The sequence below is a fragment of the Macaca fascicularis genome, chromosome X (assembly GCF_037993035.2).
Source record: "Macaca fascicularis isolate 582-1 chromosome X, T2T-MFA8v1.1".
Lineage (NCBI taxonomy): Eukaryota > Metazoa > Chordata > Mammalia > Primates > Cercopithecidae > Macaca > Macaca fascicularis.
This window is the reverse complement of record NC_088395.1, coordinates 43,035,288-43,057,479: the sequence shown is the minus strand read 5'-3', so window position 1 is coordinate 43,057,479 and position 22,192 is coordinate 43,035,288. Positions and strand designations below refer to the sequence as shown.

At 38.4% G+C, this 22,192-nt stretch overlaps 1 pseudogene; it reads left to right on the top strand.

The window, feature by feature from the left end:
* The first annotated feature begins 20,267 nt into the window (after window positions 1-20,267).
* Window positions 20,268-21,919, top strand: LOC102115116 (myb/SANT-like DNA-binding domain-containing protein 2 pseudogene; annotated as a pseudogene).
* Window positions 21,920-22,192: the final 273 nt, after the last annotated feature.

The window sequence follows — 22,192 nt, the reverse complement described above, 5'->3', positions numbered from 1 at the left end:
AATAGTCATCAGGGGATAGGGGGAGTGTGGAATTGGGAGGCACAGGGTTTCTCTTAGTGATGATGTAAATGTTTTGTAATTAGATACTGGTTATGTTTGTACAGCATTATGAATATGCCAAAAATCAGTGAACTGTACAATTTAAAATTGTTGAAATAGTGAATTTTATATTATGTGAATTTTAGCTCAAAAAAGTAAAATTAACATAACTTACCACAATTGATGAAATACTACAAATATTCCAGTAAAAATGTAATAATCTCTTTATTCTATTTTCATGCTCCCCCGTTAGCCTGGGAACCAATGTACACAGCCTGATGTGAGTCCATTCACACTTTTTTACTCTGCCCACTCAAATATAAGAATGTATGAGCATACATGTGCACACACATACATTTTTTATTATTTTATTTGCTTTAACACTAGTGGAATCATACCATATGCTTTATATTACAGCTTACGGACATCCTTCAGGTCAATAAACAGGGCTCCATCTCATTCTTTTTTGACAGCTGTATAAGAGTCCATAATTGTGTACTAGTGAGGGTTCTCCAGAGATACAGAACCAATAGGATGTATATATAGAGAAATAAAGAGATTTATTTTAAGGAATTGCCTCATGTTATTATGTAATCTGACAAGTCTCAAGATTTCCAGTCATCAAGCTGGAGACCCAGGAGAGCTAATAGTGTAGTTCCAGTTTGAATGTGAAGGCCCGAGAATCAGGAGGGCTGATGGTGTAGTTCCTAGTCTGAATGATGAGGGAAGGCTCAAGACCCAGGAAGAGTCAATGTTTAAGTCTAAAGGCATTTGCATTTAAAGCTTTAAATCATGGTTATTTTGGCATCGTGAAATTATGTTTAATTTTTATTTGAATTTGCATCTTCTTGGTTGCATTTACAGTGTCTTTTATCATGCTTTTTCCTTTTTGTTTTTGTTTCATAATGCTTTCAAATATTCCTGATTTTTTTCATTATGGCTTCAAAATTCCTTTCTTCTTTAGGATGATAATTCTCACCCTCACTATAGAGATTATGCAAATATTCTTCCAGTTTTCATATTTGTATTTTTAAAATTTAAATTCTGAATTCATCTGGCATTAATTTTTATATGTGGCATAAGATAAGGATCTAGCCTTTTTCCTCCAGATGGAAAGTCAGCTATGCAAACACTTCTGCTAAAATAAGCCCTCCATTTTCCACTAAGTTAGAATAAAACCATTGATGAACATAAAGTCTTCACATTCATTTGGGTCCATTTCTGTACTTTTTATTGTATTTCACTAATCTGTTTATTTTTTGGGTCAATACTATTTTGAGTATATAATTTTATAGATATTTGGCAAGGCAAGTTCCTCTTGCCACTCTTTTTACTTTTGATGATGTGCTTGACCAATCTTTGGCTATTATTCATGCATATAACTTGTAAAACCATTTCTTTTTTTGAGATGGAGTTTTGCTCTTGTTGCCCAGACTGGAGTGCAGTGGTGCGATCTCTTCTCACTGCAACCTTCTCTTCCCGAGTTCAAGTGATTCTCCTGCCTTAGCCTCCCGAGTAGCTGAGATTGCAGGCATCCACCATCACGCCTGGCTAATTTTCTGTGCTTTAGTAGAGATGGGGTTTCACCATGTTGGCCAGGCTGGTCTCGAACTCCTGACCTCAGGGGATCTACCTGCCTCGGCCTCCCAAAGTGCTGGGATTACAAGCATGAGCCACCACGCCCGGCCTGTAAAACAATTTTTTATGCAACTCACATAACAGAAATGTTAATTAGAACTTCAATAATGTTCTTCATTAATTAGAGGATTATTTACATTTTTATATAAAATGAAATTCAGGTGTGGTGGCATGTGCCTGTAGTCCTAGCTACTCAGGAGGCTGAGGTGAAAGGATCACTTGAGCCCAGGAGTTTGAGTCCAGCCTGGGAAATAAAAAGAGACCCCATTGCTAAAACATATAATTAAAAGAAAGATTACAAAAAAAAGATACTCCTATCACTCCTGTCACTCAGGAATTACGAAAGATTCAGGGGCTCCGTGTCAGGAACTGGAGACAAAGGCCAAAATATATATATTTTTTATTACATATCCTGGAAAATCAAGAAGTAAATTTAGATATATAATTACAATGGTCAAGTAAGTATAATTTCTTTCACCTTGTTTTCATTCATTCATTCAACAAAAATCTATTAATTAGAACTGTCTGTAAGATTACATATAATAGAAAGCTTTCAGACACATAATTATTATTATTTTTATTATATTTTAAATTCTAGGGTACATGTGCACAACATGCAGGTTTGTTACATATGTATACATGTGCCATGTTGGTGTGCTGCACCCATTAACTCGTCATTTACATTAGGTATATCTCCTAATGCTATCCCTCCCCTCTCCCCTGACCCCATGACAGGCCCCAGTGTGTGGTGTTCCCCTTCCTGTGTCCAAGTGTTCTCATTGTTCAATTCCCACCTATGAGTGAGAACATGCGGTGTTTGGTTTTTTGTCCTTGTGATAGTTTGCTCAGAATGATGGTTTTCAGCTGCATCCATGTCCCTGCAAAGGACATGAACTCATCCTTTTTTATGGCTGCATAGTATTCCATGGTATATATGTGCCACATTTTCTTAATCAAGTCTATCATTGATGGACATTTGGGTTTGTTCCAAGTCTTTGCTATTGTGAATAGTGCCGCAATAAACATACGTGTGCATGTGCCTTTATAGCAGCATGATTTATAATCCTTTGGGTGAATACCCAGTAATGGGATGGCTGGATCAAATGCTATGTCTGGTTCTAAATCCTTGAGGAATCGCCACACTGTCTTCCACAGTGGTTGAACTAGTTTACAGTCCCATCAACAGTGTAAAAGTGTTCCTATTTCTCCACATCCTCTCCAGCACCTGTTGTTTCCTGACTTTTTAATGATCGCCATTCTAACTGGTGTGAGATGGTATCTCATTGTGGTTTTGATTTGCATTTCTCTGATGGCCAGTGATGATGAACATTTTTTCATGTGTCTGTTGGCTGCATAAATGTCTTCTTTTGAGAAGTGTCTGTTCATATCCTTTGCCCACTTTTTGATGGGGTTGTTTGATTTTTTCTTGTAAATTTGTTTAAGTTCTTTGTAGATTCTGGATATTAGCCCTTTGTTAGATGGGTAGATTGTAAAAATTTTCTCCTACTCTGTAGGTTGCCTGTTCACTCTGATGGTAGTTTCTTTTGCCGTGCAGAAGCTCTTAATTATTAAATACCATTTTCTGTGTGCCTCACAGAAAATTGAAGTTAGGAAAAAAATTAAAATGTTTAATATATTGTGTAAACACAGTAATTTATAAAACAAATCAGATTTACTGGTGTTCAAAACCTCAGTTTGGTAAGTTTTCTCGTGAATTATTTTCCAAAATGTTTATAAGAAATTCTTAGGAGCCCTAAGTCTCCTTTATATTATTTGCAAAATATAAATGTTCAAATTTGTGTACAAAGATGTTCTCTGTAACATGGTTTGACTAGTGAAATTGTTAAAACAATCTAAATGTCATTAAAAATATATTATTACATATCCAGACTTTGTAATTTTTTTGTAGGCATTAAAAGAATAATGTATAGCTATATATTATGACATGGAACACTTCCAGTATATATTAGTTAAGTAAAAAAAAAGCACATGGCAGAGAAAATATGCACAGTATATTCCTATGATGTAAAATTTTTGCAGACACATGTGTATATAATACATACAATTTATATATGCATATAAAAAGGCCTGGAAATATGTATAATAAATGTTAACAGTAGTTACCATTGGGAGTGGGAGATGGGGGAAATGGGATGTAAGGGAATTTCACTTTCATTTTTACATGTTTGCATTGCTTTAATTTTTTTCAATGCACTTGTTAAAATAAAAAGCAACTTTAAATAAAAAAGTGAATACAGTGTGTGTCTTCACTTTAAATGTTGTTTTACATTCTGTAAAATAATTTTTAAAGGTGTCTAATACAGTTTCTATAGCTTTCTAGTTAGATGTATTATTAGGCAATTTCCGTATTAAATGGTTATTGCCAATGTAGATAAGAGGAATTGATTATTATATATTTATAAGTATATACAGGGTTTTACCAATTATTTAAAATTAATTTTAGCAGTCTGAAAGTCTCTTGGGATGTCTAGATATAGAGACTAGGCAACTCTATGTAGTTGTTGTTTTGGTAGTTTCACTATTTTAATCACAGATTTTGTAATTTTTAAGTGTTTTACCATAGTTTTTATGGTAAAATATTTTTACCATACAACTGTTAAAATCAGAAACAAAAACTATTTCATAGAAAAGCTAGTCTTAAAGTTGATTTTAACTAAAAATAATTTTTTCAGAAAAAATAAATTGAACATGAGTTGAACTTCAAAATCAATAGGAACCATCATGATTAATATGACTTATTGATTATGCTTACATCATTTAGAGTCAGTTTTTCAGATTTTCAGTAATTGTGTCTTTGGTCAAATAAAAAGGAAATAAAAGGGGAAAAAAGAGAAACAATGATCACACAAACTATTTGATGCAATCTGGATCGTATGAAGTAGATACAGCCTCACCTGTAGAAGAACATTCTGTTTCAGACTCTTCAGTCTGCTCCCTCATTATTAGCAGCATCCATTTATTCATATGACAGTAGATATAGAGTTAGAAGTCCAAATTATTACTATCAAATAGAACAAATAGAAGTTCATTTGAGGAGTGCAAAAGAAATTTAGATGTATTCTATCTCTTAGGCTGAACAGTTGATATAAACAAGTCAATTTCCATACTCCCATCATTTAAAATCATAGATTATATGGCCGGGCGTGGTGGCTCATGCCTGTAATCCCAGCACTTTGGGAGGCCGAGGCAGGGGGATCACAAGGTCAGGAGATCGAGACCACGGTGAAACCCCATCTCTACTAAAAATACAAAAAATTAGCCAGGCGCGGTGGCGGGTGCCTGTAGTCCCAGCTACTTGGGAGGCTGAGGCAGGAGAATGGCAGGAACCTGGGAGGTGGAGCTTGCAGTGAGCCGAGATCACGCCACTGCACTCTAGCCAGGGGGACAGAGCAAGACTCCGTCTCAAAAAAATAAAAAAAATAAAAAAAAAATAAAATCATAGGTTATGATTATCATTATCATCATCATCATCATCATCATCATCATCATCATCATCTATGTTTCTAGCAGTTAAGAGGAATTGCCACAACATAATTAAAGAAGGAAAGAAGTATTCAGTTTTCTTTGTTTGTTTTTTGAGACAGTTTCCCGCTCTGATATCCAGGCTGAAGTGCAGTGGCTCAATCATAGCTCACTGCAGCCTCCAACTCCCGGGCTTAAGTGATCTTCCCTCCACAGCTGTCAGAGTAGCTAGGACTAAAGGTTGGCACCACCATGCCTGGCTATTTTCTTTTAATTTATTTTATTTTATTTTTTCATAGAGACGAGGTCTTGCTATGTTGTTCAGGTTGGTCTTCAACTCCTACACTCAAGCTAACCTTCCACGTCGGCCTCCCAAAGTTCTGGGATTACAGGTGTGAACTATCACCCCCAGCCAGTATTCAGTTTCCATTCGAGAATATTATGGAGAAAAACCCCTTTGTAGCTCTGTGTTTGGTGGATTTTCTTTTAATATGTAGAACTAAATAATTCTGGGTAAACCGACCATATAAGTCTGAAAAAGGCTATCCATTAAAAGAATAAGAATATTTCACTTATAAGCTAATGCTGACCACATTTTCATGAGTTGAAAAACATATGAAACAACAATTCTTAATACACACAATGATAGCTCCTTCACGCGTTTCCTACCCTATATCCGGAAGATAGTCACAAACAATACTTTTTAAAATGCCTTCTACAACAATGAATTTGTACTTCAAAAGTTACATAACTCATCCTGGCCAACATAGTGAAACACCGTCTCTACTAAAAATACAAAAATAAGCTGGGCATGGTGGTGCGTGCCTGTAGTCTCAGCTACTCAGGAGGCTGAGGCAGGAGAATTGCTTGAACCCGGGAGGTGGAGGTTGCAGTGAGCCGAGATCACGCCACTGTACTCCAGCCTGGCGACAGAGCAAGACTCTGTCTCAAAAAACAAACAAACAAAAAACAAAAGTTACATAACTCAAAGAGTAGGTCTATTGCAGCCTTATTTTATTCTGTCATGCTTGATTGTGACAAGCCCCTCAAGAATGCATCCACATGCTAATAGCCACAAAATATTCATTAATCATTTGTGTCTACCTGCAAGGAAAATAATATCAAAACCATTGGCAACAATAGATAACAGGCACCACAGGCTAGCCAGGACCCAGATCCTGCTTGGGTCTTGGTCCTGCTTGTCCATGGAAATTGCTAGATACATGAGTCCTTATGAAATATACCATGATAGTTTCTAAGGATCATCATGACAATAGTCTACACCTTAGGCAGACAAAGTATTAATGATGGGACAATTATCTTTCTCAGCTATTACATAGTTTTTGCCAGCTGCACATTCTGGTCTCTGCTGCCATCAGATACATGGCTTCTCTGAACTGAAACTGAAATTGTCTTTACTCCCAAAGCACCCTGAACTAATCTCAGTATACCATTCCTAGTAATTCCAAACATACTTGAGACCCTTCAAAACAGCCACAATTAATTTTAAGAACACTAGATCTTAAAATTTTAATATCTAACAATTAAAGATATGGTAATTGCCTAGAAAGTTAAGTGTAACCTAGCAGAAAAATCTCTAAGCAAGCCCACTATAACTTTACATACAAATAATTGAAAAATGAGTTAGAGATGTCCAAGAAGAGATCAAGGCAGGATTTTACAGGGTGGCACAATCTTGGTGGAATCCTATAGATTGGACACTGTTACTCATATTTGCAGATCTGGCAAATTAATTAGTCTGCTTTGTGCTAATTAAGGTATCAGAGACAAACTACATCTAACCAAACTTATAAGAGACAGATGTATAAACTGCATTCAAATAAATGTATTGCTAAAGAGTTTCTCATAAACTAAAGTGACTACACAATTTATTGTCCAAACTGACACGGTTAAGATTGAAAATGGGGAACTATTAATAATTAAGCTGGAACAAGAGTTACAAACTATGACTGTCCAGGACAAATCAGGACATATGGTCGCTCCACCCATGATGCAAATACTCATCTCTATGGTCCAGTGCATCTCCCATCTACTGTGTATTGAGGTCTCCAAGAATTCAAAATAGTAATTTAAATTTACATGGTCAGCATAAACTTAGACAAAGGAGATAGACAGTTCTGGCAATCGATACATCTATCTAGTAGGGTAGGCAGGCACAGTGCATCAGAATCTATTTGTTGATGTGCATCAGAATCTACTTGTTGACTGTAACATAAGGATGCCACTCAGGCCCAGTGTGTCATCCTCTTCGGACAGAATTTTTTACTCCTCCTTTCTAGGTCCAGCTTTCCTCTATTTATTCAGATTGGATACAATTCAATTGATCAGATTTCAAAAATTTAGGTTACAAAAACCATTTCAGTCTTGTCTCCCTGAAGAGGTATCCTCATCACTTGAACTCAGGAATTTTCCACATCTTGTCACCTACATCCACATCAACCATATCTTAGTTTATAGCTACAGATGTTTATTTTTGTCTGTTAAGTGTTAAAAATAAAATAACCTTTTGAAAATGAAACAAGGGAGAAGAAAATCTGAAGTTTTTATACTTCATCTTTATGTACTGATAACAATCTTGCTCTGCACTGATTTATACAAGATAATATTAAAGCTATGTATAATTTATAGCTAAAATAAAACATATTATTAAAGGAGATCAAAGGGTTTGTGTGACAATTCAGAATAGAGCAATTACCACTGAATTTATTTCAAGCTTGGTTAATGATAAGTAAAGAAGATGTATAACAACTGGTTAAACAACTAAACCTACAATTGGAGGAAGTAAAGCTTTGGCATCAGTGAGATGTAGATGAGAATGACGAGCTTAATCAGAACTTAGTTTTGATACCAACAGCAAGCAACCTGCAAGCATGTGCTTATACAAGGTGTCTTCAATATATCCATGAAAAATGCTTATTATAAAAAAAACTATGCACAGATCTCAAAAATTTTTTGCACCAAAATAGCTTATACCAATTTCTTATAACATGTCAGAACAGAATCTAGTTGGAGGCACTAAGAATAGACATCAGTTTGAAGAAAAGCCCGTATCAGAGAAGCATGAATTCTGATAAAATTGAAGCAAAAACAAACATCAAATGTATGGTGAAGCTTGGGTAGAGGAATAGTGAAATCATTGATGCTTTACAAAGGACGAGATGATGTGGGAGATGAAGCCTGCAGCAGCAAACCATCCACAACAATTTTTGAGGAAAAAAATTAATCTTGTGCATGCTTGATATGGTTTGGCTGTGTCCTCACACAAATCTCTCATCTTGAATTGTAATTCCCACAACTGAATCTTGCAGGCAGGTATTTCCTGTGCTGTTCTCGTGATAGTGAATAAGTCTCATGAGATGTAATGGTTTTCAAAACGGGAGTTTCCCTGCAAAAGCTCTTTTTGCCTGCTGCCATCCATGTAAGATATGACTTACTCCTCCTTGCCTTCTGCCATGATTGTGAGGCCTCCCTAGCCATGTGGAAACGTAAGTCCAATAAACCTCCTTCTTTTGTAAATTGCCCAGTCTCAGGTATGTCTTTATCAGTAGCATGAAAACAGATTAATACAGTGAATTGGTACCAGTAGAGTGGGGTGCTGCTGGAAAGATATCCAAAAATGTGGAAGTGACTTTGGAACTGGGTAACAGGCAGAGGTTGGAACAGTTTGGAGGGTTCGGAAGAATACAGGAAAATGTGGGAAAGTTTGGAACTCCCTAGAGACTTGTTGAATGGCTTTGACCAAAATGCTGATAATGATATGGACAATGAAATCCAGGCTGAGGTGTTCTCAGGTGGAGATGAGGAACTTGTTGGGAACTGGAGCATAACTCTTGTTATGTTTTAGCGAAGAGATTGGTGGCATTTTGCCCCTGCCCTAGAGATTCATGGAACTTTGGACTTGAGATAAATGATTTAGGGTATCCAGCAGAAGAAACGTCTAAGCAGCAAAGCATTCAAGAGGTGACTTGGGTGCTGTTAAAGGCATTTGGTTTTAAAAGGGAAACAAAGCATAAAAGTTTGGAAAATTTGCAGCTTGACAACGCGATAAAAAAGAAAATCTCATTTTCCGAGGAGAAATTCAATCTGGGTGCAGAAATTTGCATGAGTAATGAGGAATCAAATGTTAATCGTTAAGACAATGGGGAAAATATCTCCAAGGTATGTCAGAGGCATTTGTAGCAGCACCTCCCATCAGAAACCCAGAGGCCTAGGAGGAAAAATGGTTTCATGGGCCAGGCCCAGGGTCCCCATGCTGTGTGCAGGTTAGGGACTTGGAGCCCTGAGTCCCAGCTGCTCCAGCTGTGGCTGAAAGGGGCCAACATAGAACTCAGGCTGTGGCTTCAGAGGGTGCAAGCCCCAAGCCTCGGCAGCTTCCACATGGTGTTGAGCCTGTGAAGGCACAGAAGTCAGGAACTGGGGTTTGGGAACCTCCACCTAGAGTTCAGAGGATGTATGGAAATGCCTGGACGTCAAGGCAGAAGTTTGCTGCAGGGGCAGGGCCCTTGTGGAGAACCTCTGCTAGGGCAGTGTGGAAGGGGAATGTGGGGTTGGAGCCCTTACACAGAGTCCCTACTGGGATACTGCCTAGTGGAGCTATGAGAAGAGCTCCTCCAGACCCCAGAATGGTAGATCCACCAATAGCTTGCACTGTGTGCCTGGAAAAGCCACGGACACTTAACACCAGCCATTAAAGCAGTCAGGAGGGAGGCTATACCCTGCACACCCACAGGGGCGGAGCTGCCCAAGACCATAGGAACCCACCCCTTGCATGAGCGTGACCTGTAAGTGAGACATGAAGTCAAAGGAGATCAACTTGGAGCATTAAGATTTGACTGCCTTGCTGGATTTCAAACTTGCATGGAGCCTGTAGCCCCTTTGTTTTGGCCAATTTCTCCCATTTGGAACAGCTGTATTTACCCAATGCCTGTACCTCCATTGTATCTAGGAAGTAACTAACTTGCTTTTGATTTTACAGGCTCATAAGCAGAGGGACTTGCCTCATCTCAGACGAAACTTTGCAATGTGAACTTTTGAATTAATGCTGAAATGAGTTAAGACTTTGGGGGACTGTTGGGAAGGCATGATTGTTTTTGAAATGTGAGGACATGAGTTTTGGGAGGGGCCAGGGGCAGAATGATGTGGTTTGGCTGTGTCCCCACCCAAATCTCATCTTGAATTGTAACTCCCACAATTTCCACATGTCGTGAGAGAAACCCAGTGGGAGGTAATTGAATCAGGTGGGCCAGTCTTTTCTGTACTGTTCTCATGATAGTGAGTAAGTCTCACGAGATGTGATGGTTTTAAAAATGAGAGTTTCCCTGCTCAAGCTCTCTCTCTTTGCCTGCTGCCATCCATGTAAGACATGACTTCCTCCTCCTTGCCTTCCACCATGATTATGAGGTCTCCCCAGCCACATGAAACTGTAAGTCCATTAAACCTCTTTCTTTTGTAAATTGCCCAGTCTTGGGTATGTCTTTATCAGCCACGTGAAAACGGACTAATACAGTACCTTAACTGAAGATGACTGATGATTAACTGCACAATAGTCAACATAATAAACATCTCAACTGGTTCAGCTTACACAATTCTAACTGGAAAATTAACATTAATCAAACTTTCCACTCGATGGGTGCCAAAACTGTTGTGCCCAGATCAGCTGCAGGCAAGAGCAGAGCTTTCAATAGAAAATTTCAATAAGTGGGATCAAGATCTTGGAACATTTCTTCCAAGAATTGTAACAGGAGATGAAACATGGCTTTACTAATATGATTCTGAAGACAAAGCACAATCAAAGCAATGACTACCAAGAGGTACAAGTGGGCCAATCAAAGCAAAAGCAGAATGGTCAAGAGCAAAGGTCATGGAGACAGATTTTAGTGATGCTCAAAACATTTTGCTTGTTGACTTTTTGGAGGGCCAAAGAATGATAACATCTGCTCATTATGAGAGTGTTTTGAGAAAAGCTATCCAAACCTTTAGCAGAAAAATGCCCAGAAGGTTTCACTAGAGAGTTCTTCTCCACCGTGACAATGCTCGTGCTCATTCCTCTCATCAAACAAAGGTAATTTTGTGAGAGTTTCAATAAATCATTAGGCACCTTACAGTCCTAATTTGACTCCTTCTGACTTCTTTTTGTTTCTTAATCTTAAAAAATCTTTAAAGGGACAGATGTAATGGCTCATGCCTGTAATTCCAGCACTTTGAGAGGCCAAGGTGGGAGGATAGCTTAAGACCTGGAGTTCAAGATGAGCCTGGGCAACATAGTGAAACCCTGTCTTTATGAAAACGAAATGTAAAAATAGCTGGTATGGTGGAATGCACCTATGGTCCCAGCTACTTGGGAGGCTGAGGGGGGAGAATTGCTTGAGCCCATGAGGTCAAAGCTGCAGTGAGCCATGATCACAATACTGCACTCCAGCCTGGGTGACAGAGCGAGATCCTGTCTCTAAAAACAAACAAAGACAACTTTAAAGGTTGCCCATTTTTTTTTCCATTAATAATGTAAAAAAAAACCCACAAAAAACAAAAAACTGCACTGACATGGTTAAATTCCCAGGACCCTCAGTTCTTTAGGAATGCACTAAATGGCTGGTATCATTGCTTGCAACTGTCTTGAACTTGATGGAGCTTATGTTGAAAAATAAGGTTTATATTTTTTATTCTTATCTTTTAATTCATTTTTTCACAAACTTTTTGCTGTTCCCTCATAAGTGCATAAACAAAGTAGCAACGGCCAAATCAAATGCAATTTAGAAAATAGCACTTGTAAGCCATTCTGGGAAAGCATCAAAATAAAGAAAGAGCAAATTTTGCCTATGAAATATTGAGAATATGAAGAATACAATGGAATTTGCTGATACAGTAGAATATTTTGAAAATGCATTCCGAGGAAAGAATATGGCGTGTTTCTTGGTCAGACACTAAAGCTTGCATAGAAAGTAAAGCGACTCCTTTCAGTAATCAGAGTTTGAACATACACTGACTATCTGTGCTTTATCCAAGTAAATCATCTCATAAAGCCAGTTTCGGAAGGCAATGCTTCTATTTCATTAGATTTTTACTCTAAAATGAATAAAAAATGAGTGTTGTGACCATAAAGACTAAAAGAGAAATAAAATCAGATTATATAAGAGCAACAATAAAAATTCTAGAACAGGGCAGGAGTAAATTTAAATTGTTAAATGATAGAATTAAACACAGACAATGAGAATTAAGAAATGAAATTGACAAAAAGGCTTTGGAAGAACCCAAATATTTATACTTCCACTCTACCACCAACACTGAGAGGCAGTAATACAAAAGCCCTCACCCATACCTATTGTCTTAGCCCATTTGGGCTACTATAACAAAATGCCTTCAACTTAGTAATTTACAAGCAACAGGAATTTATTGCTCATAGTCTGCAGGCTGCGCAGTAAGCTTAAGGCACCAGCAGATTCAGTGTCTGGTGAGGGCTCATTCTCTGCTTCAAAAATGGTACCTTCTTGCTGCATCTTCACATGGAGGAAGGAGCAAACATGCTCCCTCAAGACTCTTTTGTAAAGGCCCTAATCCTACTTATAAGGGCAGACGGAGCCTTCATGACCTAATCATCTCCCATAGGCCCCAACTCTTAACACTATTACATTGAAGAGTAGGTTTCAACATACAAATTTGGTGGGAACACAAACATTCAGATCATAGCACCTGCCTTTCTTGATCTCCCTGTGACCCTTTTCTTTGTTCTATAACCTTTTCATTCAGGAGTAGGTTCAGTGCTTTTCCTTCTTCCCTTCCATGAGTAAAACTCATGTCCCAGCCTTCACACAATAGGAGAGGCATTTTTTCAAACTCATGGAAGAAATACAATGGTCTGAGCCTGTTTTAGTCAAAATAGAATTGAGTTATGAAGTGGTAATGAGCAACCCTCAAATCTTGAGGGATTAACACATGAAGTTTATTTCTTGAACACACAAAGTTTGTTGTAGATCAGGTGACCTAGCAGTGCAACTGTCTTCCATGAGATGACTCAGCACTGCAGTCTGCTTCATTATTGCAGTTCTGCCATTTTAATGCACCACTCTTGTCTCACCACTGAAAGGAAATAGTGAATTGAAGAATTTCACTGCCAGTCCAGAAGAGACGCCTGTTACTTCTTCTTACAGTTCCTTAGTCAGTAGTAGATTCATGGCCTCACTAGCTTCAAGGAGCTCAGTAGGGTTTTGGTGAACACTAGAAATGTCTATGAAGACCTTTCGGTGCTTGGTCTTTCATAGGCTAAAAGAATTTATAAAAAATTCTCTCTCTCCCAAAAATGTGATTATTTTAGGAATGTTATTATTCCCCTGTGGATGCAAATAAAACTTTGACCCTTGATGCTGAGAAATGGCAGAATTCTCCTAATGGATGTGTCTCCCCTTCCTCTGAAGCACTGAAACCCAGTGCTCCAATAGGCAAGAAATCCCTAGAGCCTAGTTGTAGAATGTGCAAATACATAGAAATGTTTAAAAATATGATCCCATTTTACAATGATATTAAAATATAACATTAGACTTTGGTAATACCTGAGAAATAATGCTCATTTTATGTGCAGATAAAAGGGCAAAATTGGCTGAATTTAGTTTAAAGAAAAAAAAACTCACTATCTTTGAAAGCATTTAACTTCCTCATTGCAGAGTAGGAGAAACCCTAATACACAGATAACATATAAGCAAACGAAATCCTCTTCCATCTCCTGTTGCAAAAAGCACTCAACAAGTAACTATGAATTAGAAATCTAAATAAACAGCTGGTATCTAAGTATAGCCTCCTGAATATGGAGCTTTTTGGTTGACTGTATCTAAATATGTGATGGATTTTAAGGAAGTCAATGTGGTTATTTCCTTCTGTCAAATGCATTATTTAGATACAATCAGGCAGTAAAATTCTAAAAATAGGTTAGAAGGCTTAATACAAGGAGCAATGTTTAACCTGTTTGATGAAGGCTCAGGGAAGCATGTTGAATGCTGTTGAAGCGAAAAAGCAGTTTGTACATAATGAACCTCAGTAAGAAACAACATTCACAGATTTACCTGTGAAACCACACACCTCACCCTCCCAAGTATTTATCTTACCAAATTTAATTGAACTGAAGCAGATAAAACTGTTCAAGCATGGGAACCAGTAATTGTTTGTAATTCATAAAAAGGATTATTCACATGCAACACTTCCAGAGAAACTACCTGTCTCTAAAGAAAATACCTACAGTTATAACAAAATGTTCTACAAATATGCACTTTTTAATAGTCTACTTACCTACAGGAATAACGCAAGCATCACTGCCCTTGCGGGAAGTGGTGGTAAGAATTCTTGCCCATGCCCATCAGTACAGTACACAATTTTAGAAGTTACACTCCAGCTCTAAACTCACACTTAAAATACAAGATTTTGCTTCTAAGGCTTCATTTACATGCCAAGCAATTAAGTCAGTTAGGGTCATTACACTCTAATAAAGTTAGAAGAAGATCTATTTCTAGGTCTTCCATGCTGACAAATTTCCCAAAGGTATCCTTGGGAAACTATCTTTGTTGATAATTTGATTTATAATAAGAAATATATTTTATTTTTGGTCCCTGGCACAGAGCTCCTAAACAATCAATAGTAAACTTCTAAAAACATAGGGGTGCTAGGTTTATCTTTTTTTCCTGATATTTGCTATTTGACCCCAGTTGCTGACACAGAGCTCCTAATCCCTTGGAATTTCCTGAGTGATAAGAATATCTTTTGCCATAAAGAGGTGACTCTTGGTGAGTTCCTGTATGGTTCCTGGACCCCAGAGATACCAAACCTTGATTAGAAACTTGGAACTTTCAGGCCCATCCCGTATCCTCTGGAAAGAGGAGAAGAGCTGGAAGTTGAGTTAATAGTCGATCATGCCTACATGATGAAGCCTCCATAAAAATCTCAGATCTATGACTTTCAGAGAACTTGTGGGTTGGAGAACACATCCATGTGCCAGAAAGGTAATATACTCCAATTCCATGGGGAAAGAAGTTCCTATGCTTGGAGCCCTTCTGAGCCTCACCCTATGTACCTCTTTATCTAGCTGTTCATCTATAGTCTTTATAATACCATTTATAACAAACGGGTAAATGTAAGTGAAGTGTTTCCTTAAGTTTTGTGAATCACTTGAGTAAATTATCAAGCCTAAGAAGAAGGTCATGGGAAGCTCTCATATGCAGTCAAATCAGACAGAAATTTTGGGTAACCTGGGAACCTACTACTTGCAATTGGTATCTGAGAAGTATTGTGAGAATATAGGATAGGAAAAAGCAAACAGTTTTTTTCTTTAAACTTCCTTCCACCATGCATATCAACACAAGGCTAATAAGGTAAACTGTGTATACATATTAATCCATTCATAAATTCATGTAGTAAATTTTAACTGGACATATACTAAGTACCAGGTATTATTTATGGACACATGCTGGACTCAAGACTTATGGCCCAGAAGACATTTATGCAGCCAACAAACATAAGAAAAAAAAAAAAACTCAACATCACTGATCATCACAGAAATGCAAATTAAAACCACAATGAGATACCATCTCATGCCAGTCAGAATGGCAAATATCAAAAAGTCAGGAAACAACAGATGCCGGTGAAGCTGTGGAGAAATAGGAACACTTTTACACTGTTGGTGGAAATGTAAATTAGTTCAACCATTGTGGAAGACAGTATGGCGATTCCTCAAGGATTTAGAACCAGAAATACCATTTGACCAGCAATCCCTTTACTGGGTATATATTCAAAGGAATATAATCATTTACTATAAAGACACATGCACATGTATGTTTACTGCAGCACAATTTACAATAGCAAAGACATGGAACTAACCCAAATGCCCACCAATGATAGACCGGATAAAGAAAATGTGGTACATATATACCACGGAATGCTATGCAGCCATAAAAAGGAATGAGATCATGTCCTTTGCAGGGACATGGATGAAGCTGGAAACTATCATCCTCAGAAAACTAACACAGGAACAGAAAAACACAGCGTGTTCTCACTCATAAGTGAGAGTTGAACAATGAGAACACATGGACACAGAGAGGGGAATATCACACACCAGGGCCTGTTGGGGAGTTGGGGGTGAGGGGAGGGAACTTAGAGGATGGGTCAGTAGGTGCAGCAAACCACCATGGCGCATGTATACCTATGTAACAAACCTGCATGTTCTGCACATGCATCCTGTTTTTGTTTTTTTTTTTTCTTTGGAAGAAATAAAGAAGAAAAAAAGACTAATGGCATGACCAGTGCTGGCCACAATACAACAATGTGTGCCTTATAAAGTAAGCAAATGAGAGTAAATGAGTTATTGCTCAATACCAGTTAATTACTTAGTTGGAAGACTTCTCTGGAACAATAAGAATAGAAATGCTATAAAAATAAACAAAATTATTTTTGCCATTCAGAGAAAGGGACAGTGGGATATTTTGTGTGTGGCTGACATGAAGCCATCTGGGAGCATTTATTCATACAGAGAAACTAATGATATCACTGAAACGCTACGCCAAGAAATTTCTTCAAAATGTACAATGAGGCTTTAAGTAAATAAGCCATGAATATACCACATTTAAAAATAATAGAAAATGCCACAAATTTGAAATGCTTTGGGAGACACTGAATTCAGAAGGAGGCTTTAGGAGAATTCACAATGGCAGCGAACACTGACGCATTCACTACACATCTGCAGGGACTTCATTCTTCAAGACAGAAAAATATGCTTCCCACCAGTTGTGACTCTATTATTTCACCATTACCTCTAGAATTTATATGAGTGCAGGATCATTGCCCAGAACCAACACACAGTTGGCATCTTTCCAAACCTGCAAACAATTCTCAGGCCACTGAGGGGACCTTAAGTCTGAGAGCCTGGAAATTACTTGTAATTAGTTTCCTTTTGTCATCAGTGGGCAAGAGATGATAAAAGGTAACATTCATACCTGTCAGGAACCATCCGCCAGGGAGCACGCTTTCTTGGAGTCAGCACTCAGAAAGGCAATCCTTCTGTGGAGTTAGAAACTATAATTTGGTTGGAAGAAGGAGATGCATTTGTCTCAAGGTCAGCCTGAATGCTTTACAGATTCATGTATTAATTTGGTTCACAAATACACAGCTTCATTTTCCCCCATCATCATCCAGAAGTGACCTTCGCCAAACTCTGGGTGTGGATTGAGTTTTTCATCACTACTTTTCTACAAGATTCATCTCTCAGTGGATGCTTATTTTCTGACTGGGGAATTTAAGCTTTCCGCTCGGCGATATTACACAGAAATGGGTCTTGTGGCTGTACTGCAGCCTGCTCTTTTAGTTTGGCTATAAACAAATATTCCCTAAAAATCAGGACAAAAGGACGAAAGTAGTAAGTCAAAGATCTAGTTGTCCCAGGACTACTGAAAAAGAATCATCTCAGATATGTTCACCATATAGAACCCGTGAAATGACTACTGTTTTCCGATCTAATTCATGTTCATATTCTGGTTATTTTAAATACCCGTATCCAATTAACCTTGCTTACTAGATTAAAAATGTATCTTATGAGCTGTTCAAACATTGTCTTTCTTCTTCTCTCCAAATTCAGGAAACTTAGTAAACTGGGCTGGCAGGACCTTAATAAATCTGATGGCCACTGGAGCTTTAACAAACAACCAGGCTTTGATGACCTCAAGTGGTGGGGTGGGGGCGGGGGGAAGGGCTTTAACTGGCTTCCCATTGCCATCACAAAGATCTGTCATTTACAAGCAGTTCTAAGCATGCTTAGAAAGTGAGGAGATGTAACTGGTCTGTAGCTAATCAAAGGTTTTGTTTCAAAATCACATAATTCAGTTAATGTTGCGAGGTAAGGTGAGAAAATGAAAAATATCACTCTCTCCCATTTCATCATTCTAAGCCACAGCAAAATATGAACATGTCTGCTTCTCTGTTTGCCTCATCTTAAATAATTTCTACAAACCCTTTTCCTCACTGTTTTTCTTGACCACTTCCGAAACGTGGTGTTCAGCACATCTGGAAAAAGATATCTATTTTCCAATTTTATATTCCATTGTATAAACATACTTGTTTGATATTCTGTTCATTTTTATAAGATTTTGATGATATTCAGACTAACTTCCTAACATATCTTTATGATTTCCGGTGACTGAGATGAATACTAGTATAGCCAAGAAATTTCAGGGTAAGAGCTGCAACTTTAGCGAAAGCCAAAGGCTAAATTTTACATGTCCTCGTTAATGTTAAGCTGACGGAGGTAGTACAGACCCTGCTCTTTCTAGTGAATAGAAAATTTCAAGACTCTTCTGTGAATTTTTAAGTAATCTAATCTGCTTGAGGTTTATTCTTTCTTTATAATCATGTTGCCAGCTCAGTCTGGGATTTGGGACCTAAATAATGATCTTTGAGAAAATTATAAGGTGAACCTCCTGGGTAAAGACAGAAAAATGCCAAGGATTTGATTACTAATTGTACCAATAACACAAAGGTCAGATATGCCCAGAGATCTAATGAATGTTCAGACACGTTCTCATTTCTTTCCCCAAATCTAATAATATGGCTAGAGCACTGATTTCCTAATATGGGTGGTATGGTTGTTGCTGTGCATGCTCTGATCACATCTGGACTCTGAGGAAGAAAGTGTGGGACAGGGGGTTGGAAATTAAATGTCAGGCCCTTCATTTTCTGTGACTGGAGCCAGTAACTTTGTGCCACCATAAGAATCTCACTTAGCCTAGTGTATTAGTCCATTTTCACGCTGCTAATAAAGACATACCTGAGTAATTTATAAAGACAGAGAGGTTTAATGGACTCACAGTTCTACGTGTCTGGGGAGGCCTCACAATCATTGCGGCAGGTGAAAGGCACCTCTTATATGGCAGCAGGCAGAGAGAACGCGAACCAAACGAAAGGGGTTTCCTCTTATAAAGCTATCAGCTCTCGTGAGACTTACTCACTACCACGAGAACTGTATGGGGGAAACCGCCCCCATGATTCAATTCTCTCCCACCGGGTCCCTCCCGTAACACCTGAGAATTGTGGAAGCTGGAATTCAAGATGAGATTTGGCTGAGGACACAGCCAAACCATATCACCTGGGCTTCTTTTTTCCTCCTTTCCTCCATCACTGTGTCTCAGAGCAACATATTTTCCTACTGGAGCGTTTTTCACTGATACAATGGATATAATTTGGGAGCCTTTGATGGAAAGACTTGAAAGAGTCATTAACTTCATTTGCTTCATTTGTTTTCCAAGTCAAAGAATCCCAAAGAGAACTGCTGTGAAAAATAAGAGTATCTTAATTGACTGCCTTGAAGCTATGCATTTAAACATCATAGTCAGAAAGGCTGGGCTATTTCTTCAGGATGGACTGTTTCAAAAATTTAACTATTATCTAAAGTTGGAGTTCTTCCACTTTATGTGAAGGTTTACCCTTTTGTATCCTCCAATTCCCTTCCTTTGAGTATTGTTCCTCCCTTTGCTCTTTAGTATCCTACTCTGTCCAGGAAAGGGAAGACTTCAAGCGTTTTTTTCGGTGAGTATTTTTGAGTAATGTTATCTGCTTGAGATTTACTATTTCTTACAAATTTTTAGCTTACTAAATAGTGATTCAAGAAACGTCCACCTGAATAAGTAGTATTTTACCATTTGCCTAACTGACTCACGACATCTTTTTCATCGGGTTCAAACACAGGCTACACCATTTACTAGCTGCGTGACCTCCAGCAAGTTACTTAACTTAGTTTGCTTAGTTATATAATAAAGATAAAAAGAATAATACCTACCTCATAGTATTGTTGTAAGGATTATATTAGCTTAATTTAAAAGTACTTAAAATGGTGACTGGCATATAGTAAAAATGTCAATATGTGTCATTGTTATTACTCTTACTAATAGGATTATTATAATTTGTAAATTTTCAAGTTAAAAATAGGCTTTCCGGTCTCCTTCTCCCCTGGTGGCGGTGGTGGCGGGGCCGCGGCGGCTGATCGCAGTGTGGGGCAACGAGCGGCTGGTGGAGGTGCTGTACCAGCAGCTGGAGGGAGCCGGTACGGTGTTCGGCAGCAAGGCCCCCGGGCCAGCCATGTATGAGCGCATGTCCCGGGCCCTGGCCAAGCTGGGCTACGAGCAGACCCCGTCCCAGTGCCAGGAACGCATCAAGCTGGTTGGATACCCAGAACTGAATACTGTGCTCCAGCTGTGGCCTCACCGGTGCTGAATAGAGAGCAAGAACCACCTTCATAGCTTACATGAGCTGGAGTCAGATGGCAGCACTATGGAGGACTATTCACAGGAGGACTGGGGAAACCACAGTCAGGATCTCCATGGCTATCCAACAGATCAGGAATTGGATGAAATACCTGTCACAAAGAGAACATTAAAAATAAAACAAGAGTCTTCTGAGGAAGCACGGAGGAGAGACATCATGCAGAATATTGTACAGATTTTGGAATCGGTACAGTTGAAATGGGAACTTTTTCAGAGCTGGACAGACTTTTCAAGGCTCCATCTTTCTAATAAACTGGCCATTTTTGGAATTGGTTATAACACCCATTGGAAAGAGGATATCCGTTACCATTATGCTGAGATCAGCTCCCAGGTGCCCCTTGGCAAGTGACTTCGGGAGTACTTCAACTCTGAGAAGTCTGAAGGACGGATCATTATGACCCGAGTGCAGAAAATGAACTGGAAAAATATTTACTACACATTTTTAGAGATCACTATTAGCGAAGCTAGGTGCTTGGAGCTGCACATGGAAATTGACTGGATACCCATTGCCCATTCCAAACCAACTGGTGGGAATGTTGTTCAATATTTATTGCCTGGGGGTATTCCTAAAAGCCCAGGCCTTTATGCCATTGGCTATGAAGAATGTATTGAGAGGCCCCTCTCACCACACATGGAGCAACCTTCCCTGGACCCAGGAAAAGAGGGCCGGGTTGACCTGAGAACTCTTTCAGCACAAGCCTCATTATAGGTGGAAATAGAACCCACCCGAATTATCTATTGCTACCTCTGGATTTTTGAGGTCAGGACTCTGCAGCAGTGCTTATTTTTACATTTCCAAGTGAATGCCAAAACCTTCAGCAAAGATTTGGTTGGTATTAATGGGTTTTTGTCTCAGAACTGTATTGTGGATCCCGGAGTTTCCCCCAAATCCATCTACATCAAATTTGTAGAAGTAGAGAGGGATTTTCTTTCTGCAGGCTCTTTAGTTGAGTGCCTGGAAAAAGCCATTGGATACCCCTTAAAATTTAACAACTGAATGTCATCCTTCATAAGGATTTGGGCTCTTAGCTCCTTCTTCTCTGCTCACTTCCCATTACCGGTACCACCCCTCATCCAGATGCCACCATCAGACTCTTCATGGACACCCTTTCTTCGATTGGGCCAGCATGACTTCTAAGGAATCATAGTAGACTTGGGCCAGAAAAAACAGACCTTACCTGAAAATGCTCATTTTGAGCAAGCAAGATATATAGCGAACTTGCCTGGTGGGTCAGCTATTTCTTTTTTAAAAACAGAAAAACAATTTTTAAATGGATTTTAGAGCCCTAATACAAACAAATGTAGGTACATTCCATATTGGACAAAACTTACACTTTGAGTTTCATATGAAATTGAAAAATTGTATTTTTTTCACAATGTTTCATTTTTACACATCTCTGTGTCTCTATATAAGTAATATTTACAACCCTGAATAAATAAGCAATAGATTAAAAAAATAGGTTTTCAGTGTACTAGCTTTTTTGCATTAACATAAACTGTGAATGTAGGCTGCCTACTCATGAAAAATAAAATATGCAGTAACATTTTAATTTGTGTTTCACTTTCTTTATAAAATTAAGAAAATGCAAGAGCAGTTTCCCAAAGTCACATCTTAAGAAATGGGACTTGAGACACTGGTATTTACAAGAAAAGCATGATGACAGATTAGTCAGAAAAATTACATATAAAAGGTTTAGTGTAATTATCAAATGCTAAGGATTGCATAAGAT